This window comes from Cyprinus carpio, chromosome A2 (genome assembly GCF_018340385.1).
Source record: "Cyprinus carpio isolate SPL01 chromosome A2, ASM1834038v1, whole genome shotgun sequence".
NCBI classification, from domain to species: Eukaryota; Metazoa; Chordata; class Actinopteri; order Cypriniformes; family Cyprinidae; genus Cyprinus; species Cyprinus carpio.
Genome location: NC_056573.1, coordinates 5,421,131 through 5,433,674, shown reverse-complemented (window position 1 = coordinate 5,433,674; position 12,544 = coordinate 5,421,131). Strand labels below are relative to the sequence as shown.

The 12,544-nt window shown below is 37.6% G+C and overlaps 1 pseudogene; it reads left to right on the top strand.

Annotated features, from left to right (window-relative positions):
* Positions 1–2,425: 2,425 nt before the first annotated feature.
* On the top strand, positions 2,426–7,469 carry LOC109107758 (annotated as a pseudogene).
* Positions 7,470–12,544: the final 5,075 nt, after the last annotated feature.

Genomic DNA, 12,544 nt, shown 5'->3' with positions numbered 1-12,544 from the left:
TAGCACGGCTAGCAACAGGGAACTGAGGTTACGTTAGTAACCGAGTGTGGTTCCATATCGATACTTCACTCGTACTGCGTCGCTAGTCACTTAGGGGGAACCAGTACAATCCCGCCATGCTATGACAGAGGAACGACTATATAAGAACTCGCCTTAAGCATCTAAGGACTCAGCGGGACCAAGTATAAGCAAGGTAAGCCCCGCAGGAAGCAATAGGGCTAAACTCGTGCAGGGCACAGAAGGTTCAACTCCTTGTCCTCTGCTGAAAGAGAAAGCGCAGAGAGAGTGATAACCTGTGCTCTAAATGGGGTGTTTAGCATCAGCTTGGGCTGGGGTCCTTGGCGCTTCAGGAACAGGTAGCATCTGGCTGAGCGGGAATGCTGTTAGTACTCACGGTTTTGAGCAGACTTTCACTGGCCGCTTAGCTGATGCAGGCTTAGGGCAAATTGGAGCAGTTGCGGAGCTGGAGCGTTTGGGCAAGAAGTGTCGCATCGCATGGGACAACTACTGTGCGGCAGAGAAGCACTCTGCAAAGCCCTCGACGGCAGCCCCGTAGGGGAGACTGGAGAGTCGAGGAAGGGAACCTTGTCTACCCCTTGATTTCAGTCAAGTTTAGCCATAAGTGGTGCCCCAGCACCACTAGACTGGCCATTGACCTCCGCGTCTGATGCCGCTAGAGACATGCTGTCATCTAGGGGATTGTCCTCGATTCCACCAAACAAGACCAAGTCACTCGCGCTAGCAGAGGGATGCTGGTCTGGGTGGGAAAAGAGAACAGGAGAGTCATCTCTGCATGATGAGAGTGAGGCAGCCAGCGTGAGCTCACTCAAATCTGGGCACTGAGTGCCTCTGCCCCACTGTTTCTTCCTCACAGGCTCTTGGGAGGAATGAAATGGGAGAGCGCAAGGGGCGAAGTGGCTCTCTGAAAAGAAAGTGATCCAAGAACACAGAGAGGAGACACTCATGTTCTTGCAGTGAGAACACTCCATCTCTGTGAGAGTGGATTCTGCGTGGGACTTACCCAGACAGAAAACACACTCTGAGTGGCCATCATCAGCGTGCAGGGAAGTTCTGCACAAGGCGCAATGACGACGCGACATTTGCAACAACGCCGCAAATGTTCTCTATAAAATTTGCCCTTTTAGACTCGCTGTATTGTGGCAATGGAGGCAGGGGATGAGTTGAGTCAGCTTCTATCCTCTGTGAGAAGTGTCTGTGGAGGTGTGTCAGCAGGTCTAGTAGATCAACGAAAAGATGATTTGTCATTGCTGAAGGAGAATTAATCTGAGGATCCTATGCCAAAATATCACTTATATAATCAGATGGCCCCGCCCATTCTGGCAGGCTTCATATCCATAGGCTCGTGCAGCTCCATGACCTCGTCATTGGTTTGTTTTTGTATTGCACTGCATGAACCAATGGCTGTGCAGTTACACTGCATTATTAAAAAGGCTTCAGTTATCGGTGAAAAGGAGTTTTCCCCAAAAGCGTCTTCCGATGCAGTACGAGTGAAGTATCGATAGGGAGCTGTTTTCAATTGAATTTATTTTAAATGTAATTTAATCATGTAATGCAAAGCTGCATTTTTAGCATCATTACTCCAGTCTTCAGTGACACATGATCCTTCAGAAATCAGTCTAATATGCTGATTCGTTGCTTCAGAAACATGTACTATTATTATCAATGTTGAAAAAAGTTTTTTCTGCTTTAGAATTATGTGAAAACCATGATAGACTACAATTCAAAGTTGGGGTTAAGAAAAAATGATTCATTAAATTGACCAAAAGTGACAGTAAAGACATTTATAAAGTTGCTAAATATTTCTCTTTTAAATAAATGCATTTTTTATTTTATTTTTTAATAAAAGAACCCTGAGAAAAGTAAGTACAGTAAGGAACAAAAACAGAAGACCAACATAATGGTTTCGGAAAATGTACAAATAAATGCATCCTTTGTGAGAACATCATAAATGTCTTTACTATCACTTTTTCATAAATTGAATATCTTCTTACGGAATAAGAGTATTCATTCCTTAAAAAAAAAACCTACCTTACCCAAACTTTATATATGGATTGTCACATTACCACAAAAAATATTAGGCAGCAAAAACTGTTTGAGGACTGGAGTAATTGCTGCTAAAAATTTCAGCTTTGCCATCACAAGAAAAAATATATTTTAAAATAATGTAATACATTAATATTTAACATATTAATATATAATATTTAATTTAATTAAAACTGTTCTTTTAAACGCTATAGAAAAATCACAGTATTACTGTTTTTTGTTGGTGAGCATAAGAAACTTCTTTTTTAATGATTTCAACCTTTTGACAAGTAGTGAAATTATAATCATCTTTGGTCTCTTAATGTTCTGCAGGCTCTTCAGCAGTAGTATAGTAATAGACCTTCATAGTAAAGACCCTGATATGGAGAAGAAGAATGTGGTCCAAAAGTGGCTCACACAAGCCCAAGCATCACCACAAGCCTGGCATTTCTGCTGGGCTTTGCTCCAGCCAGACAAAGTAAGCAGTGGGTTTGACTACACCACACTTTAAAAGGTATGAATTTCATTGCATTACATTCATAGTTCTTCTTTATTTGGTTTCACATTAGGTTCCTGAGATCCAGTTCTTTGGGGCATGGTCATTGCATGGTAAAATCTCCCACCACTGGTCTGACCTCCCACCCGGTCAGTTAGACTCGCTCCGCTCGCAGCTCATCGCTCAGGTTGGCCAGTTTGGGTTAGGGTTAAGATGGTGCTGACGAGGCTCTGTATCGCTCTGGCCTCTTTGGTCCTTCACATCTTACCCCAAACGTGGCCGACGGCAGTCTGTGTGCCTTCCAGCCTGGAGAGGGAGTGACAGAGGCTGAGGGTCAAGGCCGATGCCTTGCACTTCTAGAGCTTCTCGCCGTTCTGCCTGAGGAGCTTCAAGGCAACAGGATCCCGGCCTCTCGGCATTCCCAGCTGAGAAGCGCTCTGGCTGGACTGGAGCTCGGTCTGCTCCCTGCTCCAGCAGTTACTACAGCGGCCGGACGCACCCTGTCCGGTCAGAGAGTGGGTGCTGAGGTGTGTATCCTCCTGGCTCATGCTGGGCATTGCTTTAAAAGACAGAGAGGGGTTGCTGGAGAGTTGCTTTGCTCTGCTGAAGGAGTCTGAGCTGTTTGACACAGCTGTAGAGACCATCGTCAGCATTATCTCACAGCCTGACTGTCAGAGGTACTGGTAAAATAAGCACTAGTTCCTGTCATATATTAATAGTTCAGTCTGTTTCCCTGAGCATCACATTATTTCCTTTATCTTATAAGATCATTGTTTACTCAAAATTTTAGGATTTATGTATTTGTATTGCATAGGAAATTTCCATTCATTTGGATTACACAGTTTTAACATAAAATAATATATAAATATGAGGTATATTTGTCAGTAATGCATAAAAAATGATACATGTAAGGAACAGTTAAGATGTCTAACAAACTGAATGTGTTTTAAATAAATATATAATATAAGTAACCAGGTTTAAATATGGGTTTATGTCACCAAAACCTCTAATTTGTTTCAATCTCATACATTTTAACTAACTGATTATTGCATGTTTAACAACTTGTCATATTTTAACCAAGTTCATACTTTTTAACGGAATAAATGTTTTTGTATTCACAATGGATTCACAAAAGATTTATGCTGATTTGCAGATTTATGCAGTTTGAATGAATGCATTTTGAATATGATTATTTAAATAAAATAAAAAAAGACATAGAAATGGTTAATAATAAACTATGCCACGATTTTTTGATTGCAGAAATCTTACCCGTCTTATTTATGTATGACTGACAAATATGCCTCACATTTTGTCATGTTTATTAGCTTTTGTTAAAACTATTTAAATGGATTGAAAGTTAATATGTAATACAAAAATACATAAATCTTAAGTTTAGGCCTAAATATAATGAGTGTATTATCCGTCAGACAGACAGAAAGTGTTTGTGGATTGTACAAAAACAAAATCGTAACCTAAAAATCGTAAAAAGTATTTTATTCAGAAATATTATTTAATATCCCTGAATTAACCTAAATATATTAATTTATGAGGTAAATCAGGTAGAAATGACTCTTTAAGGAAACAATTGCAGGTTGCCACTGTTTATAGTGTTTGTTTTATGTACAGGGGAATTTTTGCAGTAAAATTGATAGATAACTGAACAACATTTTAACATATTCTGATAAAATGTGCATAGTATTTGATGATGCATATTTTGTTGCCATAATGCCATAGTGTTGTTCAAATGCCAAAACTGATAAGGTGATAATTATTTTCATATTAAGGAAAAATAACTGAAAAATTGCAGACATTATAATTCTACACCTGTATACTACTTTATCACATAATAAAGATAATTAAATCGAAGCACAGTAAAAGCAGTCTGATAATATTTAACATGAAAGATTCATAATCCTTTCGAAATGTCCCATAGAAAAAAAGAAGGCCAGTTCATCATCTCTCGCTGTCCCTCTCAACTCCCCAGGACTCTTCTGGAGCAGGTGGATCGCTGGCAGGGCTTTCAGGCTAGTGAGCATGATTATGTCCCGCACAGGTACACCTGGACACTATCCTCGCTCACATTCTGGTACACCCTACAGGTACAAGTTCACCCTGAAAAATCACTCAAGTTGGATGCCAACTGGTGTTGCTTTGACTCTGCTGGAGCAGATATGATGTTTCGAGTGCCGCTGGTGTTGAATTGGCAGTCTGTTTCAGGATGATATAACGTCATTGGATGCTGGGCAGACGCTCTATCTACAAATCTACAGACCTGTGTACTTCCAGCTGGTGGATGTTCTGCTGCAGAAGGCCAGTTTCCCCAGAGGTGAGGACTATGCCACGTGGTCCGCAGATGACCAAGAGCAGTTCAGGACCTACAGGTTAAACTAGACTTTTAAGAAGGAAGAAATATAACTGCGAAGTTCAAAATGTTTATTCACATTTTGAAATTTTTAAGGGATACTCTAATCAAATGGGGTCACTGTTTTTCTTTAAAATAATATATGAAAACAAAAATAGTTAGGTGCTTCCAATGGAAGTGAATGGACCCAATTTATTCATAAAATGCAGTGACAAGACATGAACAGGATACATGTTTATATAATTTTATCGTAAAAATCATTTATTTAAACAGTTCTACAGCTCAAATAATAAACAAGTTTTAACAGAAGAATAAATGTAAGTCATTGTATAAAATTACATGTTCACGTTTCCGCCTTTAAATTCTCCTTGAATTGGCCCCATTTACTTCCATTTTAAGTGCCTCACCATGAGGTATATTTTCTACATAATGTTCCAAAATATATATACTTTAAAATATATTTAAAATATATTCTGTAGGTTTAGTTAATTCTATTCCCTAATGTATTTTTGAACATCTAATATATAATATCTAAACTATCTATTGTTTTTTTAAGATTTAAAATTTAAGAATGAAAATTGATTTTGCCCCATAAAGTATATGTTTGTATTATATTTTGCCATTTGAGGGTTTAAACTAAATACAGTATATTTTCAATCTGAAAAGTATATTTTCTTCAGCCATGGTGTTTACAGTGTGTTTATAGCATATAACTGAAATGTGTTTGGGCAAATGTATTTAGTATATTTAAGTTATCAGTGCATCTTTTTTACAATGTGGGGGATGTTTGTAGGTACAATATATGGAAAATGGTGTGAGATGAATTATACAACAAAGTTTAATACTTAAAATTAGGGGTGTGTTTACTGGTGCTCTTAAAACAGCATTAATATCACAAGGCAGGCTGCTTAAAAAGACCAGCATATGCACACTTCTAAAATGAGAGCCATACAGTCTTCATTTATTTTTCATTTGTATCATAATGCAATAATAAGCCAGTTTAATTGGATTTCAGGGTTGACATCTCGGATACTCTGATGTATGTGTATGAGCCCAGAGGTCCTCAGAAACCTGTATGATAAACAAGGCACACTGCTGATGGACACAACACACCTCTCCTCATGGCAAGTCAGTCCTAATGTTGCAGTGTCTTATAAATGCCTATTATATTGAACAATATCTCCCGTGGAGCATGTAGAGGCTCTGCTGTTTGGGTTTCAGTCCATTGCTGAGACAGTAGATGTCAGTTACTCAGACGTCATTCCAGGACTGATGGGTCTGATTCCTTTCATCACAGCAAACAATGTTCAGCTGGCTGAGACCATCATGTTCACCATAGGTACACTTATTCATTTGTAAGCATAACTTGCAAGTGTATTCTACACATCAGGGTTTCTGTGGGTCTTAAAAAGTCTTTAATGGTGAAGTTTAATTCTTAGGGTTGGAAGTCACTGACTGCTGTCATGATTTCTTGTAGGCTCTTTGGCCGAGTGGTTGGCTGATCATTCACTCTTGTTGGTGAGTGTCCTGCCTGTGGTCTTGCATGGCCTTTCAAACCCGGAACTGTCCATGGAATCTGCCGAGAATGTCGACATGACCTCTACCTTCACGCCAGTGACATCATGTCTGTCTCACAGGTTTAAAAAAACATTTTGTCTAGAAGTGCCACTACAGTTGTGCCAAATAATGTCAGGGAGTAATGTACAAAGCTCACTGTAGTCTTTTTTGGTCTCAGGCAGTGCTTGTCAAAGACATCCATAAAGTAAGTCCAATTGTGTTTGATTAGTGTTGGTAACACTGTAACTGTAACTTTTACTCAGCATTTTTTCTCTCTTTTACCCTTTGATGCAGCCCAGCTCTGGTAATAAGCTTCCTATTGTCCACATCCTCGGCCTGCTGGCCAGTCTCTTCTCCACATTTGACCTAAACAAGCAAAGCGAAAGATTGGAGGTCATGAGGCCTGTCCAAACACAGCCACACAACAACAACCCGGTATGACAGCCCATCAAGACTCAAACTCCAGTCAGCTATTGTTCATTAGAACGCATGTTTGAATCAAACAGACCCATTAAATGAACACCCAACAGCTGTTCTGGGCATTTCTCAGGTGGTGGTTGTCCTGCAGCAGGCCTTCCCTCTGATCCAGACCATTCTCAACAAGTGGCTAAAAGAACCGGACGTGGTCGAGGTCAGTGTTTGTGAACGTGTGTGTTTGTGTGTACTGTAAGAGTCACTTTTCTCTCACCTCGTCTCAGGCGGTGTGTGCTGTCTTTGAGACATCACTGAAGACCCTTCTCCGTGACTTTGCTCCACTGGTGACTCAGCTCTGTGAGCTCATTGGTCAGATGTTCAGCGCTTACCCACAAGCCTCGGCTTTAGACCTAACAAGATAAGTATTGACACAGTCTACTTTACATAATACAGTTATTTGCTTGATGATAGGTCACGCATCATAAATATCATTCGTTTTTTCTTTTCACGTTTCCCTAGTTACATTTTTGGCTGTGAGAAGGATCTCTTTTCTCCAATCACTGCTCTGTTGGAGCTGATTACCAACATCACCATATCCATTTTTCATCCGTTTTTGTTGTTTTGTTTTTTTTTTTTTTTTTTTTTTTTTTTTTTTGGGGGGGGGGGTATTTTTAATGGTATATCAAGTAACTTTTTCCACTGTTAAAAATTTTACCTCTAAAGAAATGAATAGTAAATATGACAAATATTACTAAACTGATGTGTTCCTGTGGCTCAGTGGTAGAGCATTGTGTTAGCAGCGCAAAAGGTTGTGGGTTCAATTCCCAGGGGAACACGTTAGCCAAAAAAAAATGTTAGCCTGATAATGTAAATGATGTATATTACTGACCTACAAAAAACATGTGGCTGCTATGTTGAGATCCTGTGACCAACATAATATTACCAATACTATTCACTTTATCTTACGCTTTTGTTGGCTTGTGAAATAAATAAAAAATTCCCTCAACATGCACAATTTTACAATAATTGTTATGACATTAATCTATGAATTTACAGTCGTTCTTACCATAGGAAAATGTTGTTGTAGGCTCCAGAGATCATCCAGATGTGGTGGAGTCATGTGTATTTATGTGGTGTATTTATGTTCCTATGTGTTCAGTTTTAATGGGCCAGTCTTGAGTTGTTAATGTCTGCATGTGTTATACTGGTATGTTGGGTTAAAGACTTTTGACAAACTTCTTCATCTTTGTGCGCTTATTATCACAGCGCAGCCATCACAGTAAAGAGGTTTCCCAAGGTTTTTTTTTTTTTTTTTTTCTCTGATGTCTGCAGGTATTGAGAAGAAAGTCTGACCTTTATCTTTCAGACCGTCTTGACATCAAAGCTGTTTTCTACTGTGGTAAGCATTGCATCAGCAAGTGTATTCACAGCCACAAAATTCATTTATTGATCCATTAATTAACTGTCTATAGCTTTGTCAAGTCAATTTTTTTATAGAGCACAACATTAACACAGCCATCATTGATCCAAAGTGCTTTACAATAAAAGGTTACTTAAAGCAACAGAGATAAAAAATTTAAAGGGTACATCAAAAGGGGGGGGGGGGGGGATACATCAAAAGCACCGTACAAAGCATCACTCAATTGTAAGGGTGTAAAAATGAGTCTTTAAGTTTGATTTAAAAACACTGAGCTATGGAGAGGACCTGATAGTAAAGGGTTAACTGTTCCAGAGTTTAGGGGCAGCAACAGCAAAAGCTCTGTCACCTTTGTGTCAGAATCATCTTCATAGACCGCTGTAGTTGTACATACTGCACAAATACTGCAGCTTGTACTGGAATAAACACTTTGTGTACCATTAAAGGGGCTATGCACTGAGAAATTAAAATTCCCTTGATCTTTTGATATGTAAAAGGTCATTGTACTATAAAAACACCCTGTAAGTTTCAGAATTCAAAACTTTCTTGTTAGTCTAAAAACAGCTTATATTGAAGCCAATCTGCCAAAACGATAAGTTGTGGAATGTGCCAATGTATGATGAAATAGAGCGGGGTAAACACCACCTCTGAAGAAGATCAGCGCCTGCTCCTACATCACTGCCTGTTTTGCCCCGCCCACTGATTCACACACATAGTGGGTACATAACGAGAGAGGCAAACATGGGTTTACGCAGAAACCAAACGATAAAGATGCTCCAAAGACAACAAGATGCTGTGCAGTGCCAAGCTGTGGAAAAACAGTCTTTGCATTGTCTTCCTTCTGATCACAATATTAGGAAAGAGTGGATGAAGTTTGTTTTTAATGAAGTTCTAGACCGCATCAGTAAGAATTAGGTCCTTTTGTTCAATTAATTTTACCGCACAGTCATTTACAAACAAGGCACTATTCCATGCAGGATTTTCAGAAAGGTTGAAACTAAAAGACGCTGTATCGAATATATTGGATCCGATTATATAATGTATTATGTGGTCACTATTGCTTCATGTGTTAGTACAGATTGTTTGATATGTACTGAGTATTTATGCGTTTTTAACCTAAATCACAGCAGCATCCATCTGGGAAGGATGTAGGCTGTCAAACATAGACAACTGTTCGCCAGTCATAGCAGTGGGCATTTACTTCCGAGTCGACAATCCGCCATGCCATTTCAAACAGAGCGTTCTGTTAAGGGCGGTCAAAACAGGACAGAAAATAGCCTATTACTTCTAAATTGTTTTTTGATGTAAAAATTTTGATAACATTATAAGTGGGCCTCAGAGAAAAAAATGCAGTTCATGACCCCTTTATTACTTGTAATATTAGTCACCCTGGCCTGTACATACGAGTAGAGTATAGAGTACTCAAGACTGAGCTCTCTTGATGCTCCTGCACAGACGGAGCTGATCTCTCACTGTGAGGATATTCCTGTCGTGAGGGAGGTGCTACAGGAGGATGGCAAGCTGCTCCTTCAGAACCTACTAGAGGGCAGATATTTATGCATGTATATTGTTTCCATCAGCAAGTCAATCATATAAAAATCTGTGGTTTAGACAGACTCTGTGTACATTAGTGGTTGCCATTTTACACCAGTAGGTGGCAACAGGTGACTTTTATCAGTGAGTCATCAAATAATTTATTCTGAAGGGGTGCAGCTGGAAAATTAATTGGAAATAATGAATGATTCAAAGCCGGTTCTTGAACACTCTAGCAAATTGTCAATGTCTGCAACCCTAGTTATACACATGTATGAATATCTATATCTGCAGATGATTTTGCTAAAATAACACTTTAGCTAACACAAAATTTAAAAGGTAAAACCTGTAATATTGAGTTAATACATGTTAAAAAAAACAAACCAACACATTGTTAACTGTGAAAATCTATTCAATTTCTTCAGGAATTTAAATTTCAACATTTTTTACAACCAGATGCTGCGCAATGTTGTGGCATCTTGAAACTTATTGATTTTTATTGTGTGACGACACATTGTCTGTTCCAAGATGACAGACGCGTTGAGATGTCTGGAGCAGTCGTATGTGGCATCTACCTATACATATCTATGATTCACTCAACCGTTTTATTCCAACAAACTGAGCCATTCAGGACAAAAACATATTTTTTTTTCTGAGTGAACCATTGAATCACTGACTCAAACAATTAATTCAAGAACAGATTCATTCAGGAGCAAATTATCTTAATGTCTGTATGAGTGAGTAATTGAATCATTATTTTGATCTATTTGTTTTTTTTTTTTTTTTATTCACACTGATTCTCTTAGTATACAAACAAGTGAATATATTTAGGAGAGTCACCGAATCATTCTCTCAGCTAATTTGTTAAAAACACTTTAACACAAAAACACTTATGCAGCAATGAATTAAGTGACTGTTTTTATTAGTGAGTCATTGAATCATTCACTGATTTGTGCAAAATACTGATGAATTAAGGAATGAAACATTAAACTATTTTGTGTTTCTTGGTGAACAGAAAACAGTATATTGTTTCTAAAAGTAATTGAATTGGTTGTGCAAAAAATGTCTAAAAGCAATATCAAACTCACCAACCTGAAATATAGAAATTCAGACCCATTATCTTATAAAATCACGTGTGTATTTCAGCACAGGGTTTTTTTTTTTTTTTTTTTTTTTAATTGCATGTGTTTTGGAAACATTTACCTCATATGGAAATGTTAAAAAGGATTATGTAGGCATAAAATAATGGATATATTATATATTTACCATGCAGGAACCAATTTCATTGTAAATGCAGGCCATTGGGGGTCAGTCTCAAGGCAGTCTGGCAGAGCACTTTGCCAAAGTCTTGTTTTCAGTAAGTCATAACTGTCCCAGCATGCTGTCTCTTGCGGTGGCTTAGAGAAGCTCTTCTGCCCCCTGGCTTCCCCAGCTCACATCTCACCACTGAGCACAGAGAACACTTCTGCCAGCAGATCCTTAGAACTATGACTTTAACATTAACACCAGAACAGGCACTCTGCACTTTATGAGCATTTGTTTCGTCTTTTCAACAGTTCACACAGGGAACAAGTAAGCAACAGATGAAGGAGACTGTGAAAGAGTCACTTGCTTTGAGTCGAGGACTACGAGGTACTGAGTATGCAGCAAGCTACTAAACACACTCTCTATGCAAGATCCAGAATGGATTCTGAGTTACATTTTCTTTTACTATTGTGGGGTCAAAAGATAGTGCCATATTGTTAATGTGTTATGATTGAAAAAGCAATCTGAATGATTTAAATAATTATATATGATTTTGATTTTTGTAATCCTATCACATATTCTGTAAACACCAGATTTCACCAAAAAAAAAAAAAAAAAATTTTTTTTTTTTCTATTTAAAATTATCAAAACATCCTTAAACCGAGAAACATTTACTTGTGACTTTTTTTTTTTTTTTTCAGAGAATATATCTCTATTTTTGTTTTAGGATAAACTGCTAAATGTTAGTTAGGTTATGCCCTTATGCAAGTTTTATACATTTATATTTATCTTTTTTATGAATGCTGTTTTTTCCAGCTCTGTGGAAACATTTTTGCGAACTGTTTTGTGTGCAGGTTTTTTTTTTTTTTTTTTTTTTTTCAGTTTTCAGTGAAACTTTAAACTTTTAAATCTTCAATGCATCTCATATTTACAATACAAAAAGTTTAAAAGTTTGACTTTGGCAAGACTTTTTTTTTAGACTTTTGTTTTTGTTTTTGCAAGAAGTATTTTATGCTCACCAAGTCTGCATTTATTTGATCAAAATACAGTAAAACATTAAAATGTAAATAGCTGTTTTCTTTTTTTGAATATATTGTAAAATGTAATTTATTCCTGTGATCAAAGCTGAATTTTCAGCATCATTACTCCAGTCTTCAGTGTCACAAGATCCTTCAGAAATCATTCTAATATGCAGATTTGAGGCTCAAGTATTATCTATTTCTTATTATCAACTGTTGTAAACAGTTGTGCTGCTTCATATTTTTGTGTAATAGTGAACACATTCTGAAAGAACAGCATTTAAAAATAGAAATCTTTTGTAACATAAAATCTTTAGTTACATTTGATCAATTTAATGCATCCTTGATGAATAATACTATTAATCTGTTTAAAAACGACTTACCCCAAACTTTTGAAAGAAGTGTACAAGACACATTAAATACATCATTTTGTCTGTTTGTTATAAAAAGTGACAGGA